The following is a 10136-nucleotide window of genomic DNA, read 5'->3' as shown; positions in this document are numbered from 1 at the left end:
GAAATTCATAACGGACCTTCAAGCACTACGGCGCCCCCCTATGCGACGCAGCGTGTATTTGCCGCAGAACGCGGCAAATAGGAGGTCCCTTTTTTCGCTGCTAATTTATTTTTTCTGTCACAATACAGGCTCGGCTAGTTCGGTCCTATAAAAGACCAGGCAACCCGGCCAGTGCGCATGCGATCTGATGGATGGCACATACAAAAAAAAGGACCGAAGCGAAGGGGTACATGTCTTGTGGATGACAAGGTGGGTAGTTTGGATGATAGACGAAAACTCCGAAGAAATTCATAACGGACCTTCAAGCACTATTACATACTCCCTTCGCCTCTAAATAAGTGACTTAACTTTGTACTAGCTTTAGTATAAAGTTAGTACAAGGTCGAGTCATTTATTTTGGGACGGAGGGAGTATTAGTGATCTTGGATGCATGTTTGCCATGGTTTACTTATGTGTGTGTGATTGGGAGTAATGCTTCTCAGAAAATAAAACTATGGTTTCACCAGTTGGTTTGCTTATTATTTTTTATTTGTCGAGACGTGTATTGCACGTGCAACCTTATTAGTTATTAAAAAGGTAAAAAAGACTAGCAAACGTGTCTGTGCACTGCACCAGGAGAAAAGTAGTGGAGCGGGATATCTACCAACCGTTCGCTAGGGGAGCGAATCCGATCGAACGAATTGTTCGATGCACGAGGGAGATCTAGCGAAAAATTTAGTTGCTATGACAGCCCCCTTGCACGAACCACAGAAGTACAAGGTTTTACTAGGCCTCTAGCCCGATCTTTATTCTCTTAGAAAAAAATTGCCATGCTGCGGGTCAAAAACTAAACAATATTACAAAAATTGACGGGAAGAAGAGGGAAACACACAACAATGCAAACAAGTAAATTGACAAACTTGTTGGTAAACTAGTAAGCATGCACGTGCAACGCACGTCTCAAACAAAACAAGTTAACATGGTATCAGATCGCTACAAAATGTTATCATGTCACTCAAATTGTATTTTCAAAAAGTGTGACATATTTCTGATCCAACACATGTATCATAGTCTATAGTAAAAACATCTATTCTGGATCTAATTTTATTTAGTGAGTTCTTTTACCAAGCCATTTAAGTGTGTCTTATGCACAACCATATGAGCGCGTGTGTAACACACGATCCGGAAACATGTCTCCGCCTAAAATTCAATATCACATAATAAATGTATTATAATTGTTATAAAAATATATTTTAAAACCCGCAACTAAGCATGTCTTGAAGGTACATCTTTTGAAGCAATGAAGGTCCATCTATGGATGCGATCAATGATGCTTCGTTCAATGTATGGGATGTTGTTTTGAGCTTCATTCTCTTCGTACTTCAAAACATGCACCAAAAATTGCTTCCTCAGCTGAAACCCATTCTACATATGCATTATACAACATTGTTATAACAAGTTGCATGCGCAATGTGTATAGAAATAAGCATGGTGTAAACACTCACCTTGGGTATGGGAAAATATAGTTTTCCATCGCACAATGAGTGCATGTAATTAAAAACCAAATAACCGGACAGGGCACTGCATGTATGAAATAAACACATAATGTGTGTTGAATGAATCAATTAATATTGTAATGCGTTTAAAAGATTCATACCAGTGTGAGTTTGTTGGAGCAACAGGAACTAAGGATTCCCATTTAGAGATATCATCCTTGAATGCATGGTTTGCAACTTCAAGCGCAAGGTTTAGGTTGTCGGCCACAATTTGAAGTACGTTATTCCCCAAAGTAGATATTGGTAACGGATCAAAAATTGAGACAACCTTTTTATTTTGATCCAACACAAACAATAGAAATAGCCCAAACATACACCAAGGCAATAAAATCTGCAATGATGAAATAGTTTAGAAATACATGTGATATTAACTAAGACCAAATAAAGCACTGTTAAAGATGAAAAATTTAAATCTTACCTCATCACATTGTGAGATATGGTAATCATTACTGTCAGGCCAGCTATGAAACAACCGTCTCAATGTAGCAATTTCCATATTTTCACGATGACTTCGTGCATAGTGGAACATCGACTAAAATAAGAATTAGAAAATATTAGTGCAATGAGAAAAAAATGTAATACATGATTATAGTAACTTACACAAAAGTTCAGACCCATATAGTGAGATGGAATGTCTCTGAGAAGCTGGACTTCATGGCGCGCTAATATCCGCACAGCCATATTAAAGCAATGGATATCCATGTATTCATCATTGTTCAATATGTTTTTTATTTGTCTCAAATTTAAGCTAATAGGGTACGGATCAGAGCTTTTCACCCATTCGCTCCTGTAAAATCGAAATTCTGTCATTATACTGACATCAAAGTAATTTATTGGAATACAAAATGAACTAAAAAATATGGCTTACTCTAGTAGAGCGAGATCATCAACCATACCGATGAACAAGCAAAGTTCATCTATTAAATCATCATTTGTTGGATTGACAGACGGTGAAAGGATAAATGACCGCGAGATGAGCTTGACTTCTCCTGATGTATTTGATGTTTTGAAATTCTTAGGAGGTCTATCCAGAATCATACATTCCGTGGGATCTATGTTGTTTTCGTCATCTTCAATGTCTCGATTTCTTATATTATCATCATTCAATTCCGAGTCCACTAAAATGACAGCTAGTTTTGTTCTAAAATCTGTCATATGTTTCTATTAAAGTAGTAATAAGAGTTAAATAGTGATATAACATAGAATAAGTATAATGATACACAGTGAAATGTACCTGTGTAGGAATATCAGACAAAATTACTCCTGTGAAGTACTCCATAAAATTTATCATCCACAGACCACAAGATGACCTACATGATTACAAAACTTAAATATACTCAATAAATCGTTATCATTTTTATAGGGACTCATATTATTTTTTGAAATCATCCAATGATCATGACCGTAACAAGCAGCGATGAAAACAAAAATCTCACCCATGCAGCATGTGAACCGGACATGCCCTTTGAAATTTAAAGATATTTTTATTTTGTTTGAAAAAAATGCCACACTAACTTACAATGGGTCACAGGCTTATATATTAGTAGTACTCTCTATGTTCCAAAATATAGGTCGCTGGACGATTCCTAGTACACATTTTGTCACGTTACGCATTTTATCAGCGTTCCGAAATTGCCCCCGCGCTCACGCAGACCAGTCACTCCCCAGTCCCCACTCGCTCTTGTTCCCCACCGCTCCACTACCCACCGCCCTCTCCCCGTCGCCGCTGTGTCGCTCCGTCGTCACCGCCCTGTCTCCGTCGCCGTCGTGTCACTCCGTCGTGTTTTTTACCAGTATTTTTTTCAACTTTTTTAGATATTATTTATACAGGAAACCTATTAAAACATCAAATGATTATGACTATAAAAATAATGGATTTTTATTATTATAATGTGAGGTGAATCGGACACGACCGATAAAAATAAGACAACTTCTTTTTTGGTTCGGACAAGGCCGTGATCAATCACAATCTCTCCCGTCACTTCCTAGTACAGTACTCTACATAGTAGTATTAAGAAAAAAAACGTCAGATTTCTAAAAAAACGTCAGTCATCATCTCCACTGCCGCCTCAGATTCTTCTCTGGATAGTTCCCCACCACTCCCTCACAATCTCCTCCATTCCCCATTCTCTCCACCATAGCCAGCGCTCCCTGGTCAGGCCGCCCCCTCCCCTTCGTCACCACCGCCGGCGCTCCCTGGTCAGGCTGCCCTCCCCTTCGTCACCAGCGTCGCCGCTCTCTCACACCCCATAGGTCAAAGGTTGAATTTTTATCCGCCGCTGATGGTGCTGCTGGGCGAGGAGGCGCTGGATGCGCGTGCGCCGGCGCTGGATCCGCGTGCGCCAGCGCTGGATCTGCTCCGTCTGGCTCCGGCGACCTTACCCCGTGGCTCCGGGACAGGAAGGCTACCCCGACGACATACAGGTCCGCCCCCTTCTCCTCTCCTCTTGGATTTCTTCTTCTTCCCTTCCCTGAGATGAGATGTACGTTCCTGCCTCACGCACGCAGCAACTGGACTCTATGCACAGAGAGGAGGATGAAGACACCCAGCCATGGATTTTTAGCAGCACTCACTCAAGGAAAAAGTGCGCCACCTCCCGCCTCCCCTCTCTATTTGATTCAATTCTACAGCTGTGTATGCAGGTTCCTCACACCTTGTTGCTCTGTTGGTGTTCGTGCTGGGCTGCAGGAGACCTCAACAAGCCAATGGATGCAGCCAGCCTCCAACTCACCACGCACCTGCACCAACTTGATGTAGGGAGAGGAGGAGTGAGGCTTCTCTCACGGGATGACGCCCAGCCATGGGGCAGCAGCAATCCAAGGTCAAGCCTCCCTCTACCTCTCTCTCGTTTTGATTTCATAGGTCTGGTTCCCTGATTTTTCTGCTGCTCTAGATTCACTTGCATGCTTGACTGAATCTAGTTGCTCTCAGGCCCTAGTGTTCAATGAGATAGGCATTGCATTGTTTACTAATTTAATTTGCTTGCCTGCAGCCACATGGTCCAGAGATAGAATTGAGATATTCAGACTAAGTTTAATGATTTGATGGTTATAATTACTGAATTTCGCTTGGTGCTATCACTGTCGGCCTCTAGTGCTGAATCAGTTGTACACTGTACTGTTTACCAATTTAATTAGCTTGCTTACCGCCACATGGTCCAGAGATAGAAATTCAGATATTGAGACTAAAGTTTAATGATGTGCTGGTCATAATTGGTTCAGTGACTAAATCTGTCCCCAAACTGTCAAAATTGTATGTCAAAGCTAAAAAACTATCAAAACTTTGCTTTCAAGATGAGCCCAAATTCAGTAAGATGTGTGCGCAGCTTGCTTTCAAGAATGTTAAACTACTCCATGCTTATTTAAACTAATTCCTCCTACAGATTGCTGTCAAAATAAGCCTAAATTCAGAGTCTTCGGAAGTCAATTACTTTGAGCCTTTGAGTTAGGAGGTATACCAGTCTCTTTGTAGTTTGCTCTTAATACACTCTTCCCTTGGCCATGATGAGATGTTTAAGTCTTTCCACTTATCAGTTTTTAGTTCCACTTGAAGCGATGCATATTCGAATACATTTTCTAGTCCTTTGAGCTGTTGAATGAATAAATGAAAAAGTATTAGCATCACAACTGAACAATAACAGAAATCATGTTATCAAAAGATGGTGTAGTGGGACTAATGACTAACCATAGCGGTGAGGTCTTTGCGGCTCATTCCTGGGCCTAGCGAGTCGAGCACCTGGATGCATCGCTGCCCGGCATTTATAACTGCTAGGTACCAATGGAAGTGTTCAATGTTAACTGGAATGTATATCTGAAAATAGGGTTTTTGTTAGTTTAGGTCCCATCTATACAAACATTTATATTGAACTAAGACTCACCATATCATGTTCCAAATAAGTTATAGCTCTGTTTAATACCCATCTTGGTGCGTCATCTCGTATAGAACTAAATTCCTTTATCATCTTAGAGATGCATGCACTCTCTAAGAACACACTTCCACCTGACCTCATCTGTAGATGCTCTTTAGCACTTATGCAATGTATGTATGCGTCTATGATCTGCAATATGAAGTTCACACCTTAGTGAGAGGAGAGAATAGAAACTCATGTTAAAATAGCATAGTCTTGTCTGAAAGCTACATATACTTACTTCGTCGCCAAGAAATTCTTCGGGGAGTAATAGATGTTCTAAGTGTCATCTTTTGAGATGTGAGTCGTCGATGCTCACTAAATTTCTTTTATTGTTTGGTTCAGACATGATATTTTCAATCACGGACCAATCATCGCCGGTGCAGACGTAATCTATCATGATGTAAGTAACAACATTTATTAAAAACAAAGAAAATAAATGTAGCAAAAGCAGGGCATAGAAATTAAATGTAGCAAAAATAGGCATAATCTATCATGATGTAAGTAACAAAATTTATTAATGATGACCACAAAAATAAATTTAGCAAAAGCAGGGCATAGAAGGATTTGTCCGTGCCTTCTGGAGCGACCACGTAGTCTTGTGCCTTCTTAGGTTTGTTATGCAGTCGGATAGGCTTCCCTGTCTGCACAGGCATTGCCAGCTTGTGTACTATAATTTCTGCCCTTTCCCTGCCGGACGTTTGTTCTAATTCTTCGTCCTTAGGGGCCTCCATTTGTTCACTTGTTTCGTTGTCGGTTAATTCCTGGGAGCAACATTACAAAGAATGATCCGTATGCAGGATTAATAAAGGATTAATAATATAATTAAGAATTAGAACTATCTGGGACATATTTGGAGAAGATGCCTGTGTCACTTCGGAGACTTCGGAATCAGTGTCCTGCGTGCTCTTCTCATTCTCCACTTCATCTATGTTGGCTATTCCATTTGATTCTGCCAGCTTGCCCCCTATAGTTTCTGCCCCTTCGGTGCCGAATGTTTGTGCTAATTTGTCTTCATGAGCTGGCTGCATTTGTTTACTTGTTTCGTTTAAGGTTAATTCCTGAGAGCAACATTACAAACAATAATCCATATGCAGGATATAATTAGAATTATAACTATTTGGGACATAGTTGGAAAATAAAAGACGCCTCTGTCACCTCGAAATCAGTGGATTGTGTGCTTTTCTTTTTCTCCACTCCATATTTGTCGGCTATTCCAGTTGAATCTGTCAGCTTGTCCCCTATAGTTTCTGTCCCCTTGGTGCCGAATGTTTGTGCTAATTCCTCGTCCTGATCTGGCTGCATTTCTTCACTTGTTTTGTTGAAGGTTAATTCCTGTATGCAACATTACAAAGAATAATCCGTATGCAGGATATTATATAATTATAGTTAGAATAATCCTGGCTATCATGATGTAAAGAATTGTATGTATGATAATCTAGTACAAAATACATATTATTCCTGTATGCTTGTCTTAGGGTAGCACCTGATCAATCTGCATATTTTCCGTATCATCCATGATTTCTTGATCTTGTGATGCCTTTGTTGACTCGTGGTTCATATCCTCGTCCTTGGGTCCCTTTTTGGTGTTTTCCTGAAAACCCAAGCATTTATTATTAGCACGCAGTTAACATTACTCTCATTCTTATTTCTACATCACACCTGGATGCACATATCTGCATATGTTCTTAACATAGTGGTATGAGGACATTCTTTCCAATTAAATTTCAATAATACAATATTATCCAGTATTTATAAAAGAGAAGATATTATTCAAGTGAGTAAAGAATTGTATGTATGATAATCTAGTACAAAATACATATTATTTCGTCCTGCCAGAATAAGAATAATAATGACATGTGAAAATAAAAAGCGCCTTTGTTGCATTGGGGTTTGTATGCTTGTCTTAGGGTAGCACCTGATCAATGTGCATATTTTCTGTATCATCCATGATTTCTTGATCTTGTGATGCCTTTGTTGACTCGTGGTTCATATCCTCGTCCTTGGGACCCTTGTTTGTGTTTTCCTGAAAACCCAAGCATTTATTATTAGCACGCAGTTAACATTAGTCTCATTCTTATTTCTACATCAAATCTGGATGCACATATCTACATATGTTCTTAACATAGTGGTATGAGGACATTCTTTCCAATTAACTTTCAATATGTATTTGTTTGTTTTATTATCCAGTCAACTTTTTGAGAGTCACTTCGGTGACTATTCTCTCAAGTAATCAGGTGGATGCAGTAATATGAATTTCCTTAGGCACACAGAGCATCTTGGTAATTTTGCGGGGGCAAACAAAGCATGTTGATTCACTTTGTTGGATCCCCTCTAGTGACCATATTGCCTTCTAGATGTGAAATCGTGAATATTGTGTAATCACAGAGAGATATCATTACCACGATGATGGCAGATTGATCCGCAGAGCTCACCAGGGATTGTGACGCAGACATGGAGGAAGATGGTAGTTCACCACGGAGAGATGTGTACGGCAGGCTGGAGAGACCTGCGGTGGAGGAGGCCGGCGCGGTGGAGGGGTGTGAGGATGCGGCTTGGGAGAGAGGATGGAGAGGTGGAAGAAAACCCTACGGTGCAAAACTTGTTGGTTCTTTGTGCTCCTGATCGAGAGATCGTTAGTTGTAGGCAATATGTAAGGCGGAAATCACAGCAAGGATTTCCATAGCGTGAGGAGGAAAGGAATCGTGGTCGTTATCTCAGGGCCGACACCTTTCCTTTGATTTATCTCAGGCCCTTTTTTTTGCTTTTTTATACCCGACACATATACAGAATTAATGTAATCATTTTTCAATATTTCTTGCACGCTAGTAATATAGCCTGGTCTGGAAAAACTTCATACATAATTTCTTATATGAAAGAAACCATCATCCATATACCACACCTGGGTTAACTGAACTACCTCGGTGGTATTTGCAGGGCTGACCTGCATGAGTACTCATTGAGGAGCAAGAGTATCTCAGGCCCCACGCTTTCCTCGTTTATCTCAGGCCCAATGTTTTTTTTTGTTTTTTTATACCCCACACATACAGAATTAAAGGAGTTATTTTCGTAATACATTTTTATACAGAATTATTGGGTTCAGCTCATCGGAATGTTTCATCGATACTTTTGTGTGCTTTCTCTTACCTTTTTTTATATACATAAAGTTTACCTCTCTGTGTAGAAAAATAATTCTTGTATCATTTGTCTTGCCAGCTAGTTAACGTTTGTCTTGCCAGCTAGTTAATGTACCCTCAGCGGCCGTGCTTGATAGGAGGGGCCAGGGAAGTGCTTTAAGTCGTTCCAAGAATGTGAGACAGTGTCAAGTCTGTAAGGCAAGTCAAGGCGCTCCTGTTGGTAAAGATTGCTTTGCTTGGAACGATCTTGTACCTATTCTATTGTCTGTTTTTTCGACTCGGTGTTTAGTAATGCGTGGTTATCCTGTTGTCAATTTGCAGCGGCAAGATCCTTCAGCGGTGCAGGAGATTAAGGGTTCCATAATCGATTCCGCGCCTATTGCTGTCCCCAATTTTCAGGTAAGCACTGAAGCGAACCTAAAGCCATCTAATATTCTATTGTCTTTCTGAAAAAAGATAGCATGTGAGCTCATGTACCACAGATTCGGGAACGACGTATGTTCATACAGTAGTAATAATGCCTCTCAACTTCACTACATTCTGCAAATCTCATAGACTCTTGCAGTTTTCATCACAAATATATGACATAGCTAACATAAGTTAAGTTACTCAACAGCCGTTGAAGATCTTCAAAAAAACTTTACATAAAAGAAAATTAAAGGGGTTCAAAGACTGCAGGACACTTTGGCGTTCGAGAACATCTTCAACAGAACAGAACGCTACAGTATATTTAGATAGCACATAATACAACATAGACTGTTCCCTAATATGGCTAATCTGGCGCCTGGTTTATTGTATCATTCATCTCCACCGCAAAGTAAAGGAAGCTTCACACTCTGTCCCTAACAAGACCTGAAAATAAAAGGAAAGAAAAGTGTTAGGTCGAGAATTAGTTATATAGACACAAACGCAAAGGTGCAAAGAATACACGAAAGATCGTACCTGCCTCACCCCTCTAAAACATCTTTATAGACAATGTTTTTGGTGCTCTTCCCAGATTTATCAACCTCCTTGTTAGGCTTGGCTAAAATTCGTGTCGTCTTTCTTGACACACCCCTTGACAATGCAACATATAGCTGGCCATGTGAGAAAACAGGTTCGGGAAGGTAAATACCGACATTCGGGATGGTTTGACCCTGTGCCTTGTTAATGGCCATCGCAAAACTCAGGCGGATGGGGAATTGTTTTCTTTAAGCTTGAAGGGAAGTGAGGTGTCCTCCGATGGCGACATAGGGATCCTAGGTATGAACACCCTCTTTCCAGCATGCTGGCCACCAACAATCTCCGCATCGATTGCATTATCCTGGAAGGCTCTGATCATAAGTCGTGTTCCATTACACAAGCCATTATGAGGGTCGAGGTTCCGTAGCAAAATGACCGGGCAGTTGATTTTTACTCTCAAGACATGGGGGGCAAGCCATTTGGTGTGATGGAGTTCAGAAAATCAATCATGTAATTATTCTGGAAGTCATCCTCGATAGAGTCAAAGCTATGGTATACCTTTTCTTCTCCCGGAAACCTAGAGATCATCTTGTCATTCAGGTCATCCACATGCT

The 10136-nt window shown here is 40.4% G+C and overlaps 1 long non-coding RNA gene across 1 annotated transcript; it reads left to right on the top strand.

The window, feature by feature from the left end:
• Positions 1-3867: 3867 nt before the first annotated feature.
• Positions 3868-8969, top strand: LOC119326721. Its single transcript, XR_005158132.1, has 6 exons — positions 3868-3959; positions 4044-4120; positions 4225-4357; positions 4919-4987; positions 8683-8800; positions 8902-8969. It is a non-coding gene; the product is annotated as an uncharacterized LOC119326721 (long non-coding RNA).
• The last annotated feature ends 1167 nt before the right edge of the window (positions 8970-10136 follow it).

The sequence above is a fragment of the Triticum dicoccoides genome, chromosome 6B (assembly GCF_002162155.2).
Source record: "Triticum dicoccoides isolate Atlit2015 ecotype Zavitan chromosome 6B, WEW_v2.0, whole genome shotgun sequence".
Classification (NCBI taxonomy): domain Eukaryota; kingdom Viridiplantae; phylum Streptophyta; class Magnoliopsida; order Poales; family Poaceae; genus Triticum; species Triticum dicoccoides.
The sequence above is the reverse complement of the archived record's forward strand: the minus strand, read 5'-3'. Positions and strand labels throughout refer to the sequence as shown.